This window comes from Hypanus sabinus, chromosome 5, assembly GCF_030144855.1.
Source record: "Hypanus sabinus isolate sHypSab1 chromosome 5, sHypSab1.hap1, whole genome shotgun sequence".
NCBI classification, from domain to species: domain Eukaryota; kingdom Metazoa; phylum Chordata; class Chondrichthyes; order Myliobatiformes; family Dasyatidae; genus Hypanus; species Hypanus sabinus.
Genome location: NC_082710.1, coordinates 52,537,166 through 52,555,037, shown reverse-complemented (window position 1 = coordinate 52,555,037; position 17,872 = coordinate 52,537,166). Strand labels below are relative to the sequence as shown.

At 41.2% G+C, this 17,872-nt stretch overlaps 1 long non-coding RNA gene across 1 annotated transcript; it reads left to right on the top strand.

The window, feature by feature from the left end:
• The first annotated feature begins 8,382 nt into the window (after positions 1-8,382).
• Positions 8,383-16,460, top strand: LOC132393689 (uncharacterized). Its single transcript, XR_009512038.1, has 3 exons — positions 8,383-8,634; positions 8,727-8,778; positions 15,939-16,460. It is a non-coding gene; the product is annotated as an uncharacterized LOC132393689 (long non-coding RNA).
• The last annotated feature ends 1,412 nt before the right edge of the window (positions 16,461-17,872 follow it).

Here is a 17,872-nt window from a genome sequence, read left to right as displayed (position 1 = left end):
TTTAAGCTTTCATTCAGAGAACAGCACAGGAAGCACTGAGAACAAAGCATCTTGGCTCCAGAGCATTGAGTGCTCGCAGTGTTAGAGAAAAAAACAGCAGGCACTTTAAATTTTTCACAGTCCTCATACAAACAAGACAACCCACAGCTGACTGAAATCAGAAAATTGCACTGAAACTCCAAATTCACATAGGGAAACAAAATTCGCAAAATACTGGAAAGTAACATTCCATAATTTCTAAAATATTCCAGAATTTTTGATGAAGAAAAATTTTGAATCATTTTTGAACATTGCACAGCAAAAAACCTCAATATCAAAAAATAAATTTGCAGAAAATTTCCTTAACATAATTAAGAAAAACATATTTGTTGGTGAAAAAAACACTGATTAATCATCTGAATTTCTAAAACAGACATATTTAATTTCTAAAACATATGCACTCAGTGGCACCTTTACTGGTATACCTGTGTACCTGCTCATTAATGCAAATATCTAATCGGCCTATCATGTGGCAGCAACTCAATGCATAAAAGCATGCAGCCATGGTCAAGAGGTTCAGTTGTTGTCAGACTGAACATTAGAATGGGGAAGAAATGTGATCTAAGTGACTTTGACTATGGAATGATGGTGCCAGATGGGGTGGTTTGTGTATCTCAGAAACTGCTGATCTCCTGGATTTTCACACACAAGTCTCCAGAGTTTACAGAGAATGGTACAAAAGAACAAAAAAAAAATCCCCTGAATGGCCATTCTGTGGGCAAAAATGCCCTGTTAATAAGAGAGATCAGAACAGACTGGCCAAACTGACAGGCAGGCAACAGTGACTCAAATAACCATGCATTACAACAGATTACAACTGAAGAGCATATCTGAATGCACAACACATCAAAACTTGAAGCAGGTTGGTTATAACAGCAGAAAACTATGAACATACACTCAGTGTCCACAGTGTATATTTGAAGTCAAAGTTCAAACTACATATATGTCAGCATATGCAACCCTGAGATTCATTTTCTTGTGGGCATAATCAATAAACCCATAATAGAATAATAACCATAATAAAATCAATGAAAGAATGCACCAACTTGGGTGTACAACCAGTATGCAAAAGACAATAAACTGTGTAAATACAAAAAGAAATAATAAATAATAAGCAATAATTATCGAGAACATGAGATGAAGAATCCTTGAAAGTGAGTCAATGGGTTATGAGAATGTTTCAATGGTGGGGCAAGTGAAGTTGAGTGAATTTAACTCTTTCGTTTCAAGAGGGTGATGTTTGAGGGGTAATAACTGTTCCTGGACCTGAGGCTCCTGTACCTTCTTCCTGATAGCAGCAGTGTGAAGAGAGCATGGTCTGGATGGTGGAGGGCCATGATGATGGATGTTGCCTTCCTGCAACCATGCTTCATGTAGATGTGCTCAATCATGGGGGGGGGGGGGGGGGAGATCTTTACTCATGATAGACTGGGCTGTTTCCACTACTTTTTGTGGGATTTTCAATTCATTGACATTAGTATTTTCATACCAGGCTTTGGTGCAGCCAGTCAATATACTCTCCCCTACACATCTATAGAAGTTTGTCAAAGTTTTTGATATCATTCTGAACCTTCACAAACTCTTAAAGAAGTAAAGGCACTGCCATGTTTTTTTCATAATTGCACTAATATGCTGGGCCCAGGACAGGTCCTCTGAAATAGCAACACCAAGGAGCTTAAGATCTTCACCACTGATCCTCAGATAAGGATTGGCTTTTCGATGTCTGGTTTCCTCCTTCTGAAGTCAATAATCAGCTCCTTGGTCTTGTTAACCGTGAGTAAGAGTTAAGGTACCACTCAGCCAGATTTTCTATCTCTCTCCTATATGCTGATTTGTCACCATCTTTGATGCGGCCTGCAACAGCTGTGTTGCCAGCAAACTTGCATCTAGCATTGGAGCTGTACTTAGCCACACAGTCATGTGTAAAGTCAGTAGAACAGTGGGCTAAGCACATTACCTTGTGGTGCACCTGTGCTGATGGAGATTGCGGAGGAGAGGTTGTTGCCAATCCAAACTAATTGGGGTCTCCAATTGAGAATCTAATTGCAAAAGGAAGTATCGAGGCCAAGGTCTTGAAGCTTATTGATTAGTTTTGAGGGGATGATGTTATTGAATGTGGAGTTGTGGTTGATAAAGAGCATCCTGATGTATGCATCTTTACTCTCCAGATGTTCCAGAGTTTAGTGAAGAGCCAAAGAAATGGCATCTGCTATGGACCTGTTGCTCCGGTAGACCAATTGGAGCAGTTCCAAGTCACTTGTCAGGCAGGAGTTGATACATTTCAATAACAACCTCTCAAACCTCTTCATCAATGTGGATGTAAGGGCTATTGGACAATAATCATTGAGGCAGGTTACCACATTCTTCTTAGGCACCAGTATAATCAAAGCCTGCTTGAAGCAAATGGGTGCCTCAGACTGCTGAAGTGACAGGTTAAAGATCTCAGAGAACACTCCAGCCAATTGATCAGCACAGGTCTTTAGTACTATATACATTCACCTTGTCTGCTATGGCAACCTCATGACTTCTATTAGACTGCCTGATTTCTTTCTTAAGTGTTCTCTTGCATTTCTTATAAGTACCTCATTTGTTCCTAACTCCCCATACCCACTATCACCTTTTTTTTTATAACCAGAATCTCCGTATCTCTTGGAAACCAAGGTTCCCTACACCTGTTATCTTTACCTTTTATTCTGACAAGCACATACAAGCTTTGTACTGTCAACATTTCACTTTTGAAGGCCTCCCACTTACCAAGCACACCTTTGCCAGAAAACAATCTGTCCCAATGCACATTTGCCAGATCCTTTCTGATACCATCAAAATTGGATTTTCTCCATTTTAGAATCTCAACCTGTGGACCGGACCTATCTTTTCCATATTTACTTTGGAACTAATGGCATTATGGTCACTAGATGCAAAGTGTTCCCCTACACAAACTTCTGTCACCTGTCCTGTCTCATTCCCTAATAGCAGATCAAGTATTGCATACTCTCTTGCTGGGACTTCTATGCACCGATTAAGGAAATTTTCCTGAATGCATTTGACAAACTCTATCTCATCAGGTCCTTTTAGAATATGGGATTCCCAGTCAATACTGTACAGTATGTGACAAGTCAAAATCACCTACTATAACAACCGTTTGTCTCTGTGATCTCTCTAAAAATTTATTCCCCTAAATCCCTTGAACTGTTGGGTGGTCTGTAATATAGCCCCATTAACGTGGTCATACCTTTTTTATTCCTCAGTTCCACCCACAAGGCCTCACTAGACGAATTGTCCAGTCTGTCCTGACTGAGCATTGCTGTGACATTTTCTCTGACTAGTACCACCACCCCTCTGTTAATCCCTCCCACTCAGACATGTCTAAAGCAACGGAACACAAGAATACTAAGCCGCCAGTCCTGCCCCCCCTTGCAACCACGTGTTACAAATGACTACAATATCAAAATTCCACCTATTGATCCATGTCCTGCGCTTTCCTACGACACTTCTTGCATTGAAATATACACAGCTCAGGACACCGGTCACACCATGCTCATCCTTTTCATTCTGGACTTTGTCTGAGGTCTTAACAGCATCTGTCTCCACAACCTCTCTGTTATCTGTTCTGCAGCTCTAGAGCTTGAGAGTTCTCATGCAGGATTCTCGAAAGGTTACCTTGCAGATTGAGTTGGTAGTCAGGAAGGCAAATGCATTAATTTCAAGAGGACTAAAATATAAAAGCAAGGTGTAATGCTGAGGCATTGTAAGACATTGGCCCAACAACATATCGAGTATTGTGAGTGGCTTTGTGCCCCATATCTTAGAAAGGGTGTGCTGGCATTGGGGAGGGTCAGATGAGGATCGCAAGAATGATCCTGGCAATAAAGGGTTTAAAGAATGTGAAGCATTTGATGGATCTGGGCACATACCCACTGAAGTTTAGAAGAATGAGGTGGGATCTCATTGAAACACATCAAATATTGAAAGACCAAGATAGAGTTTGTGTGGAAAGTATGTTTCCATTAATGGGAGAGTCTATGACCAGAGAACGCAACCTCAAAATGGGACATCCATTTAGAACAAATGTGAGGAGGAATTCTTTTAGCCAGAGGGTGGTGAATTGGTGGAATTCATTGCTACAGATGGCCGTGGAGGACAAGTCATAAAGTAATTTTAAAGCAGAGGTTGATAGGTAATTAATTAGTAAGGGAGTCAAAGGATATGGAAGACGGCAGGAGAATAGGGTTGAGGGGGAAAATAAATCAGCTGTGATCAATTGGTGGAGCAGAGCCAATAGGTTGAATGGCTTAATTCACTTCATGTCTAATGGTCTTTTGTGATGCAATCACACAACTGGAGCTGCTGTGACTAACTATCAGGTCCATAACTCAATTGGGACCTCATCTTCTGACATCTATGGTCCTCGGGATGGAACTCAATATGCCTTTTAAATTGGTGTCAGAACTGGCAAGTTCTAGTAATAGGTTATCAAGGTACACAAAGTGCCTGAGGAAATCAACAGGTCAGGCAGCATCTGCAGACTTTCACGAGTTTATCAAGCCTGAAGCAAATACTGTGTTCCTGTATCTACAAGGGTGCAGTCCTTCTTCCTCTCCTTCTTCATGGATACCATTTGTGTTAGTACAGAAGACAATGCAGCAATTATATAGGACCAGATTAGATCACACCAGAAACAGTGTAGGCATTCAGGGATGCTCTGTTTGTTATAGAGAAGTGCTATGAAAATGTGCTTCATTATATGAAGAGAGATTAAACATGCTTATAAGAGATCACCTAGAATTTAGAAGAATGCAGATTGATTTCAATAAAGCATATAAAATTTTTGAAGAGCTTAAAAGGGAGGTGTCAGATGGTGATTCTTTTGGCTGGATATTTAGAAGCAGGGGCACATTCTCAAAATAAGGCATTGCCTATTCATTACAGAGATGAGAAGAAATTTCTTCATCCAAAAGATTTTTAATCTTTGTAACTCCCAATTTAAGAGAGTTGTGGAAGCTCGGTTGTTGAATATATTCAATACAGATCTTTGTATAATGAGAGAATCAAAGAAGATTGGGCTCCTGGAGGAAAGTGCATTGAGTTAAACAATCACCCAGGACTTTATTGAATGGCAGGTCAGGTGTGAAAAGTTATATCTTTGTTTATTTCTTCTTTTGTTATCACAACAAAATGCTGAAGGTCAAAGCTATTCTGTGCCCATTTAGAGTATGGCTGTATTAACTCCAAAAACTCATTGTGATGTTTGTTTATTTAGACCGATTGAATCCTTTATAATCCAAATGCACACTCACCTGAGGTCTCTTAACTGGTTGCATCCTAGACAGGCAGCCATTGTCTTCACAAACGTCTGCAGACGCTGGAAATCTGAACAACGCACAAAATGCTTGAGGAACTCAGCAGGCCAGGCAGCATCAATGGATATATCTATGGACATATCGGAATGGGAATGGGAAGTGGAATTAAAATGGGTGGCCCCTGAGAGATCCTGCTTGTTCTGGTGGATGGAGCATAGGTGCTCGGTGAAGTGGTCTCCCAACCTACGTCAGGTCTCACCGATGGACAGCAGGCCACACTGGGAGCACTGAACACAGTAAATGACCCCAACGGATGTACAGCTCACCCCACCTGGAAGGACTGTTTAGGGCCCTGAATGGAAGTGAATGAGGAGGTGTAGGGGCAGGTGTAGCACTTTTTCTGCTTTGAAGGATAAATGCTAGGAGGGAGATCAGTGGGGAGGGATGACTGGTCAATGAATTGCATAGGGAGCGATCCCTGTGGCAAGCAGAAAGTGGGGGAAGGAAAAGAGGTGTGTGGTGGTGGGATCCCATTGGAGGTGGCGTTAGTTTCAGAGAATTACATGCTGGATGTGGAGGCTGGTGGGGTGGTAGGTGAGAACAAGAAGAACCCTATCCCTGGTAGGGTGGCGGGAGGGGGGGTAAGAGCAAACATCTGTGTAATGGAAGTATTGCATTTGAGGGCAGTGTTGATGGTGGAAGAAGAGAAGCCCCTTCCTTTGAAATGGAAGGCATCTCCTTCATTCTGGGATGAAAAGCCTCATCCTGAGAGCAGATGCAGTGGAGGTGAAGGAATTGAGAAAAGGCATGGCATCTTTACAAGTAGTAGGGTGGGACAAGGTGTAGTCTGTGAGAGTCCATGGGTTTGTAACAGGTTTGTCCGTGGCTGTCTTTTCTTCACTGCACGATCTGTGCTCGATTTGCAAAGAAGCTTCTCGAGGTCCGTTGTTCCTACTTCTTGAACAAGACTTAGTCAATATTCTGTCCCGTGCCCACACTTGCCTATCCTCACGCAGCTAATGCCTCAATGTGCCACTGTGGTCACCAGTGTTATTGGATCACAGGGAAGTCTTCTGGCCAGATTTGAATTCTGTATTCTTTACTTTTGTTGTGAAGCCCATTTTCTTAGCTTCATGCAAGGACTAGTTTTACAACCATGTTGCAAATTTGTAACATATATGTGAGTTCTTATCCTCCCTCATGTGGTGTCAAAACTGTAAATATTAGAACATAGAACATAGAAAATATTACTCAGAGCAAGATAAAATGGATACACCTTTTATCTTCCATAGCTTCCAGTGACAATATCTATGCATGCATAATGCAGCACACTCTTAGCTTTACCTTAGAACCTAACTTACGTACATTAGAGACACGAGTGTGAAATACATATTCTGAATAGGCCCTTCTTCCTCCCAACCTCATGTGTCTGGAGAACTTCCTCTCCTGGGGATAACAGGACCTTCTGCTGCCTTGGCCTGGTCTTGTCAGAATTCACCTCTTTTTTTAAAAAGAGGCTGTGTAAACTTGAAGAACATCAGTGAAACCTCTTTCAATACTTCTCCAAGCAAGTGGATGTAGCTCTGGCTAGAACCTTGATTCATGATAATGAGCTGCCAGCCAGAATTTTCTAGGGGCCCTTTTACCATTTGAATGATTGAGTGGAGTGCAGGCCTCCTTCCTGCATAATGAAATTCCTAGTTGATATTGTTCTGTTTTGTTACCCTCTCCCATAAAATTCCATGTTCTTCTTTTCCAATTCTTTCACTGGTGTTAGGCACTGGTCGCATGTACATTATGCAGGAAAAGGTATGGGGGAGCTGATTGATTGCAGGCCCAACATTAAGATAAATTTGGTATTGTTATGCCCATGCATCTTGCTGAAATGTGGATAGGACTCCTCTTCCATCACAGCCATAATTCCCAGATTCCGTGTCTTATTTATTTAGCATACAGAGCAGAGTGGGCCCTTCTGATCACGTCCCCCGCCCCCCCCCCCCACACAGCAACCCCTGACAACCTCAATTTAACCCTAGCCTAATCACAGAACAATTTACAATAATCAATTAACCTAACTGGTACATCTTTAGACTGTGGTAAGAAACTGGAGCAAGTGGGGAAAACCCATGGATTTCATGGGGAGGATGTACAGATTCCTCTCAGACGGCTCTGGAATTAAACTCTGAACTCTGGAATGTCCCGAGCTGCTATAGTGTCGTGGTAACCATTACACTATTGTGGTGCTCAAACAGTCGCTTCACAGTCAATAGATTTTGTCACAGATTCTGACAAAGGTTGGAAATGATTGAATCAAAAGGCAGAGTCTAGCAATATTGTCTGCCTTGTCTAATAACGCGGAGCACTCATTGAACTGCCATGTCCTCATTCACACCATGGTTCCTGGGGAATTTAATTTCAAGCCACTGAATCAGTCTAGAATTTTTAAAAAGCTTGAGTCAATAAAAGTAAGCTCATACCTGCTGGCATGCTATTAAATTCCACTGGGTTGTCAATTTCCGTAACAGAAGTTGATCTACTATCCTTCCCAATTTGGCCAAAACTTAATTACACCACCACTGTGGTTGACTCCTAATGGTTTTCTGAAAGACAATTAAAGATGGATAATGAACACTAGATTGTTACCCCATAACATGGAGTGCTATGAAATTTTCCTGTATGTCAGATGAGGATTTATAGAAACTGAATAACCCAGGTCTTAATGATCTGCATTCTAGACTTCTTCTAACCTTACAGTTCCCCATTTCATTTTTTATATTTTCATTACTTAACCAGACACTAGCTTTTGTTATAAGTGGTTTAAAGTTTATGTGGAATATCCAGGCAAAAATTACAAATATCACTGTTTTAAATGGAAAGAACCCGAAACTTTTTTAAACGGAAAATGTGTACGAAGTGCCCTTTTGGTGTTTTAAACCTTGTTAATGATTAGCAAGATACTTGGAATTTTTAAAGAACTGACAGCAGTAATTACTTGAGTTAAGTAGCTGCTCTGTAACTCTAGTTTGCACCTTCCTAAATAACTCAGAGCCTCCCGAGTATTGAATCTTTCCATTCAGACAATAGCAACTGCGATTCTACCCATAGCAAGATCTGGAAGTCAGGAAAAAATGATTTACAACTTGATCTGTGTTGAATAATTTTGATTGTAGTGGGAGAACTGACCAGGACCTAAGAGGAAAGGTACCACAAAGACTTCCAGAGTACATTAACTGTTTAACATGAAGCTACCAGATTGACAATAGATATTGACAAGAGACTGGATTTTTCCACCGAGGTAAGGACCCACATGAATGCAAAAGTCATAAATTTACTGTGAAATCTGGGGAATCTGCTGGCTGAACCAATGCTTGCTTTAATATTGCACAGGGACTGGGAATGCACTTATCTCAGTGCAGAGTAATGCGCGTGTGGGCCAAAGGTAAGGCTTTGCTCATTTACTTTTCTTAGGATGGGTCAGTAGTGTAGTGGTTACAGCAATGACTTAGAGTTGCAGCTCAGGATCTGGGTTCATTTCCCATGCTATAGGGCTATAAGACATAGGATCAGATATAGATCATTTGTCCTATCATTTGTTCCACCATTCCATCAAGGCTGATCTATAATCCCTCTCAACCTTCTCCCCATAACCTTGGAGGACTTGATTAATCAAGAACCTATTAATCTCCACCTTGAATATACCCAATGACTTGCCCTACACAGCCATTAGTGGCAATGAATTCCACAGATTCACCACCCTCTGACTAAAGAAAATTTTCTTCATTTCTTTTCTAAATGGACGTACCTCAGTTCTGAGGCTATGCCCTCTGATCCTAGACTCCACCACTATAGGAAACATTCTCTCCATATCCACTCTATCTAGGCCTTTCAGTACTTAATAGGTTTCAATGAGGTACCCCATCATTCTTCTAAACTGCAGCGAATACAGGTTCAGAGAAATTGAACATATGTTAACCCTTTCATTCCTCAGATAATTCTTGTGAACCTTCTCTGTAGTCTCTTCAATGCCAGCACATCCATTCTTAGATAAGAGGCTGAGCACTGCTCAGAATACTCCAAGCGCAGTTTGACCAATGCCTTACAAAATCTTAGCATTGCATCCTTGCTTTTGTATTCTAGTCCTATCGAAATCAATTCTAACATTGCATTTGCCTTCCTTACCACTGGCTCAACCTGCAAGTTAGCCTTTAGGGAACCCTGCACAAAGACTTCCTAGTCCCTTTATACCTCTGATTTTTGAATTTTCTCCCAGTTTAGAAAATAGTCTATGCCAAAGTACCATGCAATTCCCTCCAGTATATTCCATCTATCCCCCAATCTGTCTCCTTTTCCGACACCCTGCTTCTTCCACCCTACCTGCTCCTCTACTTATCTTGGTATGTGCAAAACTTGGCCAAAAAGCCACTAGTTACTTCATCCTCATCATTGACATATAATGTGAAAAGGAGCGTTCCCAATGTCGATCCCTGCGGCACAGCACTTGTTACTGGTAGCAAACCAGAAAAAGACCCTCTTTATTCCCACCCTTTGCCTTCTCCCATTCAACCAATCTTCTAGCTATGTTGGTACCTTTCCCGTAATACCATAGCCTCTTATTTTCCTACCTTGGTGCCTCACCATGGCGTAGGAGTGGCACCGGCTGAACATCAGCGAACTACAATGGAGATTTGTTCTCTGGCAGGTCTAACCTAGCAGTGAAGGTGATGTTCCGTTGGTATACTACTAGACTAGATCTAGTAGTAGGACCGTGGCTAGCTAAGTCAAGGAGGTAAGCATGCCTTTGCTACTTTGTAGGTTATGCCTCTTCAGGCAAAGACTGCACCCAACGAGGACGCCGGCTGCAGGGCGTCTGATGGTGTCTGTGGCAGATAAATCCAAAGGGTCAATGGTACAGCCACCTTGGTGGCATGCAGAGGAACCAGAGTGTTGGTCAACGGATGGCATCACTAGACCAGTTAGTTGTCACTGCAGGGCAGCTTCCTTATCCGCTAAGTCTGTTACACTCCTGTGTACCACTTAGCATCTGATTTGGAAGCCCAGAGAGACTGTATGGTGGGGGCACGACACCATCTGTCTTATTACTGTGCACGGCGTGTTGGAGTAGAGTTTTACAGTCATTTTATAAATGAAGAAGAAGTCTTTTATTTTGTTAAGCAGCCTCATGTGTGGCACCTTATCAAAGGTCTTCCTAAGGCCCAAATGAACAACATCCATGGACTCTCCTTTGTTTATCCTGCCTATTATTTCTTCAAAGAATACCATTAGATTTGTCAGGCGAGATTTCCCCTAAGGAAACCGTGCTGACTTTAGCCTACTTTTCATGTATCTCCAAGTACCCCAAAACCTCATCCTTAATAATAGACTCCAATTTCTTTCAATTCACTGAGGTCAGGCTAACTGGCCTATAAATTCCATTTTTTCTGCCTCCCTTCCTGCTTAAAGAGGGGAATAAGATTTAACATTTTTCATTACTCTGGAACCATTGCAGAATCTAGTGATTCATGAAAGATCATTACTAATGCTTCCACAATCTCCTCACCTCCTCTTTCAGAACCCTGGGGTGTAGCCCATCAGATCCAGGTGACTTATCTACCTTCAGGCCTTTCAGCTTCCCAAGCGTCTTCTCCTTATTAATATCAATGACACTCACTTCTGCCACCTGAAGCTCTCACATTTCTGGCATTCTGCTAGTGTCTTCCACAGTGAAGACTGATGCAAAGTACTTACTAAGTTCATCCACAATCTTCTTGACCTACATCACTACACCTTAGCATCACTTTCTAGCAGTTTGATGTCCACTCTCTTCTCTCTTTTACTCTTTATGTATCCAAACAATCATTTTGTATCCTCCTTTTTATTATTGGCTAGCATTTCTGTGGTAAACCATGTATACCTGTCTGGACATGCCCCTCTGCTGACTGCTCCTGTGGCTCCTCCCACAGACCCCTGGATAAAGGTGATTGTGTCACTGCTCCTCCCACAGTCCAGGGCAGTCAGCCGGCATGGACGTGCTCCGTTTTACTGCTAATAAGAGCCTTTCAGTATTTACTCTACTTCCAGTCCTTTGGAATTATTGATCGTGCATCAATTTCATCATATTTAATCTTTTCTTTATGGTTCATTAGTTGTATACTGCTGGTTGTTAAAAGCTTCCCAATCCTCTACCTTCCTATTAATTTTTGCAACATTATATACCCCCTCTTTTGTTTTTTTGCTGTCTTTGACTTCCCTTGTTATGCACAGTTGCGAAACTCTTCTTTAGAATCCTTTTTCATCTTTGGGATGTATCTAATCTGTGCCTTCGGAATTTCCCCTGAAATGCCAGTCCCTTACTGTCCTGCTGTCATCCCTGCTATTGTCCCCTTCCAATCAACTTTGACCAGCTCTTCTCTCGTGCCTCTGTAATTCCCTTTACTCCACTGTAAATACATCCGATTTTAGCTTCCCCTTCTCAAATTGCAGCGTGAGAAATCAACGGGACCAGATGTTCTACACCGCAGAGTTCTGGAAGAGGTGAGTAAAGAGATTGTGGAGGCATTTGTAATGATCTTTCAAGAATCAATAGATTCCAGATAAATGGAAAATTGCAAATGTCACTCCACTCTTCAAGAAGGGAAAGAGGCAGAAGAAAGGAAATTATAAGGCAGTTAGTCTGACCTCAGTCATTGGGAAGATGTTAGAGTTGATTGTTAAGGATGTGGTTTCGGGTTACTTGGAGGCTCAGATTACAAAAGCTGGTGTCAGCATGGTTTCCTTAAGGGAAAATCTTGCCTGACAAACCTGTTGGAATTCTTTGAAGAAATAATAAGCAGGATAGACAAAAGAGAATTAGTGGATGTTGTATACTGGATTTTCAGAAGACCTTTGACAGGGTGCCACACAGGAGGCTGTTCAACAAGATAAGAACCCATAGTATTAAAGGAAAGATTCTAGCATGGATAGAGCAGTGGCTGATTGGTTGGAGGCAAAGAATGGGAATAAAGGGAGCCTTTCTGTTTGGCTGCTGGTGATTAGTGGTTCTGTGTTGACACCGCTTCTTATAATATTATACGTTAATGATTCGGATGACAGAATTAGAGTCATAGAGAAATACAACACAGAAACAGGCCACTTAGCCCATCTAGTCTATGCCATAACCATTTAAACTGTGTACTCCCATTGACCTGCACTGGGACCAGACCCTCCATATCCCTACTATCCATGTACTTATCCAATTCCTATTCTCTTAAACATTGAAATCGAGCTTGCATGCACCACTTATGCTGGCAGCTCATTCCACACTCTCATGACCCTCTGGGTGAAGTTTTCCCTCATGCTGCTGTTAAATATATCACCTTTGCCCTTAACCCATGATCTCTGGTTGGAGTCCCACCCAACCTCAGAGGAAAAAGACTGCTTGCATTGACCCAATTTGTTCCCCTTGTAATTTTGTATAGTTAAAATTGATGGCTTTTTGGCCAAGTTGCAGACAATATGAAGATAGGTGGTGAGGCAGGTAGTGCCGAGGAAGCAGGGAGTCTGCAAAAGGACATAGAGAGATTGAGGGAATGGGCAAACAAGTGACAGATGGAATATAGTGCAGTGAAGTATATGGTCATGTACTTTGGGAGAAGAAATAGAAGAGTAGACTATTTCCTAAATGGAGAGAAGATTCAAAACTCTGAGGTACAAAGGGACTTGGGAGTTCTTGTGCAGTTTCCCTAAAAGCTAATTTGCAGGTGTATTTAGTGGTGAGGAAGGCAACTGCAATGTTAGCATTCATTTCGAGAGGACTAGAATATAAAAACAAGAATGTAAAGTTGAGGCTTTAAAAGACACTGATGAAGCCTCACCTAGAGTATTGTCAGCAGTTTGGGCCCCTTACCTTAAAGGATGTGCTGAAACTGGCGAGAGTTCAAAGGAGGCTCATGAAAATGATTCCAGGATTGAATGGCTTGTCAGACTTCGCTGTATGTTTGATATATATTTGAAAAATAAAGTTAATAACATCTTTATTTTAATTGAATTTACTTCAATGCTTTTTAAAAGATTTACTTATTTTTATTGTTTTAAATGTCTAATGACTATTAAACTCAAATTGTTGCATGAATTTTTAATAGCCACTTCTATGCTACTGAATTCTAATCAAGGACACTGAGTTATTCATAGTCTTCAATAAATCTGTGAGTCAACAAAACTAAGAGCTATGCACACTATACATTTTCTTGACCCCATCAATGCAGTGGCATTACATTGTTCAAAGACTTGCTGTTGTGTTGTAAGTTCCTGCCATGTAAGGCTGGGGTGTCTTCAGAGAACATGTTTCTATTGACGGATTCACAAAGGGTAAGTTTGCACATCACGTAGATGTCTGTGGCTAACTGAAAGTTCTGAATATATGAAAAGCTTGTACGATTAACTATATAATGAATGCTTTCGTAACAAATCGCCCAATAACATATTTTCATTCAATCTATTAAGTATTTTCAGCTAATTTAAATATTTTTAGTTTTATGTTTAACACCCATGAAACTTTTCAAAAACAAACTATAATCACATTTTTCTAGCTTGAATTCATCCAGACAAATTTTCTCATTCTCACATAAAGATTAATATTGTCTTTGAATTCCACAAACACAGTATGTACACTTATAAAAATACCATAAACTATTCTTACAGACCAGTATCATATAGTGGGATTTATATTTCCTTTGTGTTACAAATGGCAACAAAATAACGTGAAATATTAAATTATTAAAAACAAATACACTATCAATCATATGCCAAATAAGTTTCGTTCTGCACACTGCCACCTTGACGTGACTATAAGACTCTTTAATCCCATTTTTTCACACCAGAGACACAACTTTTAGAACCCTGCATGTGCTTCCTATCCTTGAATTAATTCATATTAGTTTGCTAACTCCTTCAATTGCCCCTTCATATTACTGCTTTAAGCTCCAATTTTCTGTGGTTCAATTACAGTCTTTCTGTATCTAGTCCAATGCTTCCCTCTGCATTTTAATGTTCTGAGATATAAGAGGTCCACATGATTCACATCAAGCCTATCAGTTAAGGTGCTTTCTGTCCCGGAACTGACTTCCATCTCCCAAAGGCTAATACCTCTACCCTATTCTCTAGGCTGGAATTTTAATGCAAAGAGAGCATAATTCTGCCTAAGCATGTATTTCAGACAGACAGACAGACATACTTTATTGATCCTGAGGGAAACTGGGTTTCGTTACAGTCGCACCAACCAAGAATAGTGTAGAAATACAGCAATATAAAACCATGAATAATTAAATAATAATAAGTAAATAATGCCAAGTGGAAATTAGTCCAGGACTAGCCTATTGGCTCAGAGTGGGTCTGACACTCCGAGGGAGGAGTTGTAAAGTTTGATGGCCGCAGGCAGGAATAATTTCCTATGACACTCAATGTTGCATCTCGGGGGAGTGAGTCTCTGGTTGAATGTACTCCTGTGCCTAACCAGTACATTATTGAGTGGATGGGAGACATTGTCCAAGATGGCATGCAACTTGGACAGCATCCACTTTTCAGACACCACCGTCAGAGAGTCCAGTTCCACCCCCACAGCATCACTGGCCTTACGAATGAGTTTGTTGATTCTGTTGGTGTCTGCTACCCTCAGCCTGCTGCCCCAGCACACAACAGCAAACAAGATAGGTTTTTAACTCACTTAGTAATTGCACATGCAGGCCAATTAGAAGCTACCCTGCTTCTGAGACAGAAATAGATGGACTAACAGCAGAGCTGCAGCACTGAAAACAGCTAATGACTGTTTGCAGAGTGGAAAAAAAACGGGGAAAAATGTCTAAGGAGCAGAAGCCTTAGGAGAGGGAGTCTACAATATGATGGGCACTAATATCTTCAAATACTTCCATGAGGTTTCACTGGCTGAATTAAAAATAGAAAGAGTTGTCCACTGTTGTTTGAGGGAAACCTGGTGTACTCAAAATTTACTAAGACAGTCAAGGCAAACTCCACTATGCCCACAATGATACCCATTGTAACCTGCTCTTTGTTCTGTTAATAGAGGATTTATTATTCTATATTATGCTTTTCCCAAGTTATCATTCGGATATTGGGGAAGGGGGGGTCCGCAAAATGGTACTTCTGGAGATATCAAAGCGCACATTGCATCGTGCTTTGGTCTTATCTCCATGGGGCACCAGTGTCTTCCAGACTCCGACGCTCCTCCTCCCCGATTATATTAGCTGATTATTTTCATCCGAGTCTCATTTTAGTTATCAGTGTACCTGTGCTTTGCTTTATTAAGTTTCTTCTGTTTTGTTTGCCTTTGTTCAAATTCAGTCTTGAATTTACCTACCTTGTGTGTAGTGATTCTAGTCTGTGTTCTCTAGAAACTCGTCCTCCAGTAAAGATTCTTCATTCAGCTCCATCCTCCTCTCTGGTCTACTCTGCACTTCGGTCTACCTGGTCTATGTCCAGGTAGTCCATGGGTTAAGTATGCGGAACTTTACCATAACAACCCCACTTCAACCCAAGGTTCAAAGTAAATTTATTATCAAAGTACGTATGTGTCACCATATACAACCCCCGAGTTTAATTTTCTTGCAGGTGTACACAGCCAATCCAAGAAACACAATAGAATAAATGAAAGACTATACCTGAGAGAACAGAGAAACAAGCAATCTGCAAACAACAACAAACTGTGCAAGTACGAAAGAGAAGAAAAAAAGCCTTACATTTTGAGAACATGAGATGATGAGATTTTGAAATCGATTCCATAGGTTGTGGGAACATTTCAATGATGGGCAAAAGAAGTTGAGTGAAGCCTTTGGTTCAAGAGCCTGATGGTTAAAGTGTAATAACTGTTCCTGGACCTGGTGGTGTGGATCATGAGGCTCCTGTACATTCTTCTTGATGGCAGAGCAAGAGGAGACCACGGCCGGGGTGGTGGGTGTCTTTAATGATAGATACTGGTTTCCTGTGACAACGCTCCATGTAGATGTGCTCAAGGGTGGGGAGGGCTTTACCAGTGATGAACTGGGCCATAGCCACTACTTTTTGTAGAATTTTCCATTCAAGGGCATTGGTGTGTCCATACCAGGCTGTGATGCAAACAGTCAATAAACTCTCTACCACAGATCTATAGTAGCTTGTCAAGATTTTAGGTGTTATGCCAAATCTTTAAAAAATTCTATGGAAGTAGAGGAAGTATATGCTAAGCCCAGGACAGATCCTCTGAAATGATAACACCGATGTTATCAACATCACCAGATGTTATCAACCCTACCTGGCCACCATCCCCATTACACATTGTCTTCCATGTGAGTTTCTGCTAATCTTGACAAATTGCACATCTAACAAGACCATGCTCCCCTGACTCAACTCATCATTAGATGCATACACTTATGAGGGATTGTCAAGGATATTTGACAGTCATATTCCTCCACAATTCTGCTCTTTCCTCAGAAACAAAAAGGCTGCATATACGACCAAAGAACTGGAGCTGGGATATGAACACCTCTTCTTTAAGATTTACAGCTCTGAGGTTTACCTATGTGACCCTCGATCCCAATGGATTCTTAAGAAGGATTTAACAGGATGTTCAAGTATCAAGCCAGAATTCATAAGTTCTGGTGAAGGCGCTTCTTTTTGTACCAGCAACTTCCTGCTCAAAATCATACCAAAATGTCACTCTCTCCACAACACTCTAGACCCATAACTGTGTGTCTAAGAGTGGTTCAAATACAATCAATGAATTTTCAAATGACACTACTGTTGTTAGTAAGTTCAAAGATGGCACTGAGGAAGTGTACAGGAGTGAGATAGGTTGGGTGGTTGAGAGATGTCACAACAATAGCCTTGCACTTAACACCAGCAAGACCAAGGAATTGACTGTGGCTCTCAGGAAGGGTAACTTGGGAGAGCACATACTAGTCCTCATTGAGGGGTCAATGGTGGAAAGTGTGAGCAGCTTCAAGTTCCTGGGTGTCAATTAACTGGAAGATCTTTCCTAGGTCCAACATATTGGTGCAATCATGAAGAAGGCAAGTCAGCAGCTCTACTTCATCAGGAGCTTGAGGAGATTTGATATACCGCTACAGACCCTTGCAAATTTCTATAGATGTATGGTGGAAAGTGTTCTGGCTGTTTGGTATGGAGGCTCCAATGTGTAAAATTGCAAATAGATCCAGAGAGTTATAGACTCAGCCAGCTACATCTTGGGCCCAATCCTCCCTTTCATGGAGAACGTCTTCCAGAGCTAGTGCCTCAAGAATGCAGCATTCCTCACCAACCAGGACATGCCCTCTTCTCATTACTACATCAGCGAGAAGAGGCATAGGAGCCTGAAGACACACATTCAATGATTTAGGAACAGTTGCTTCCCCTGTAACATCCAATTTCTGAATAGCCCTTGAGCCCCATGAACACCAGTTCATTATTCCTTTTTTTTTGGACTATTTACTTATTTTGTGATTTATAGTAAACTTTATGTCTTTGCACTCTACTGCTGCTGTGAAACAGAATGAGATTCAGATTCATTT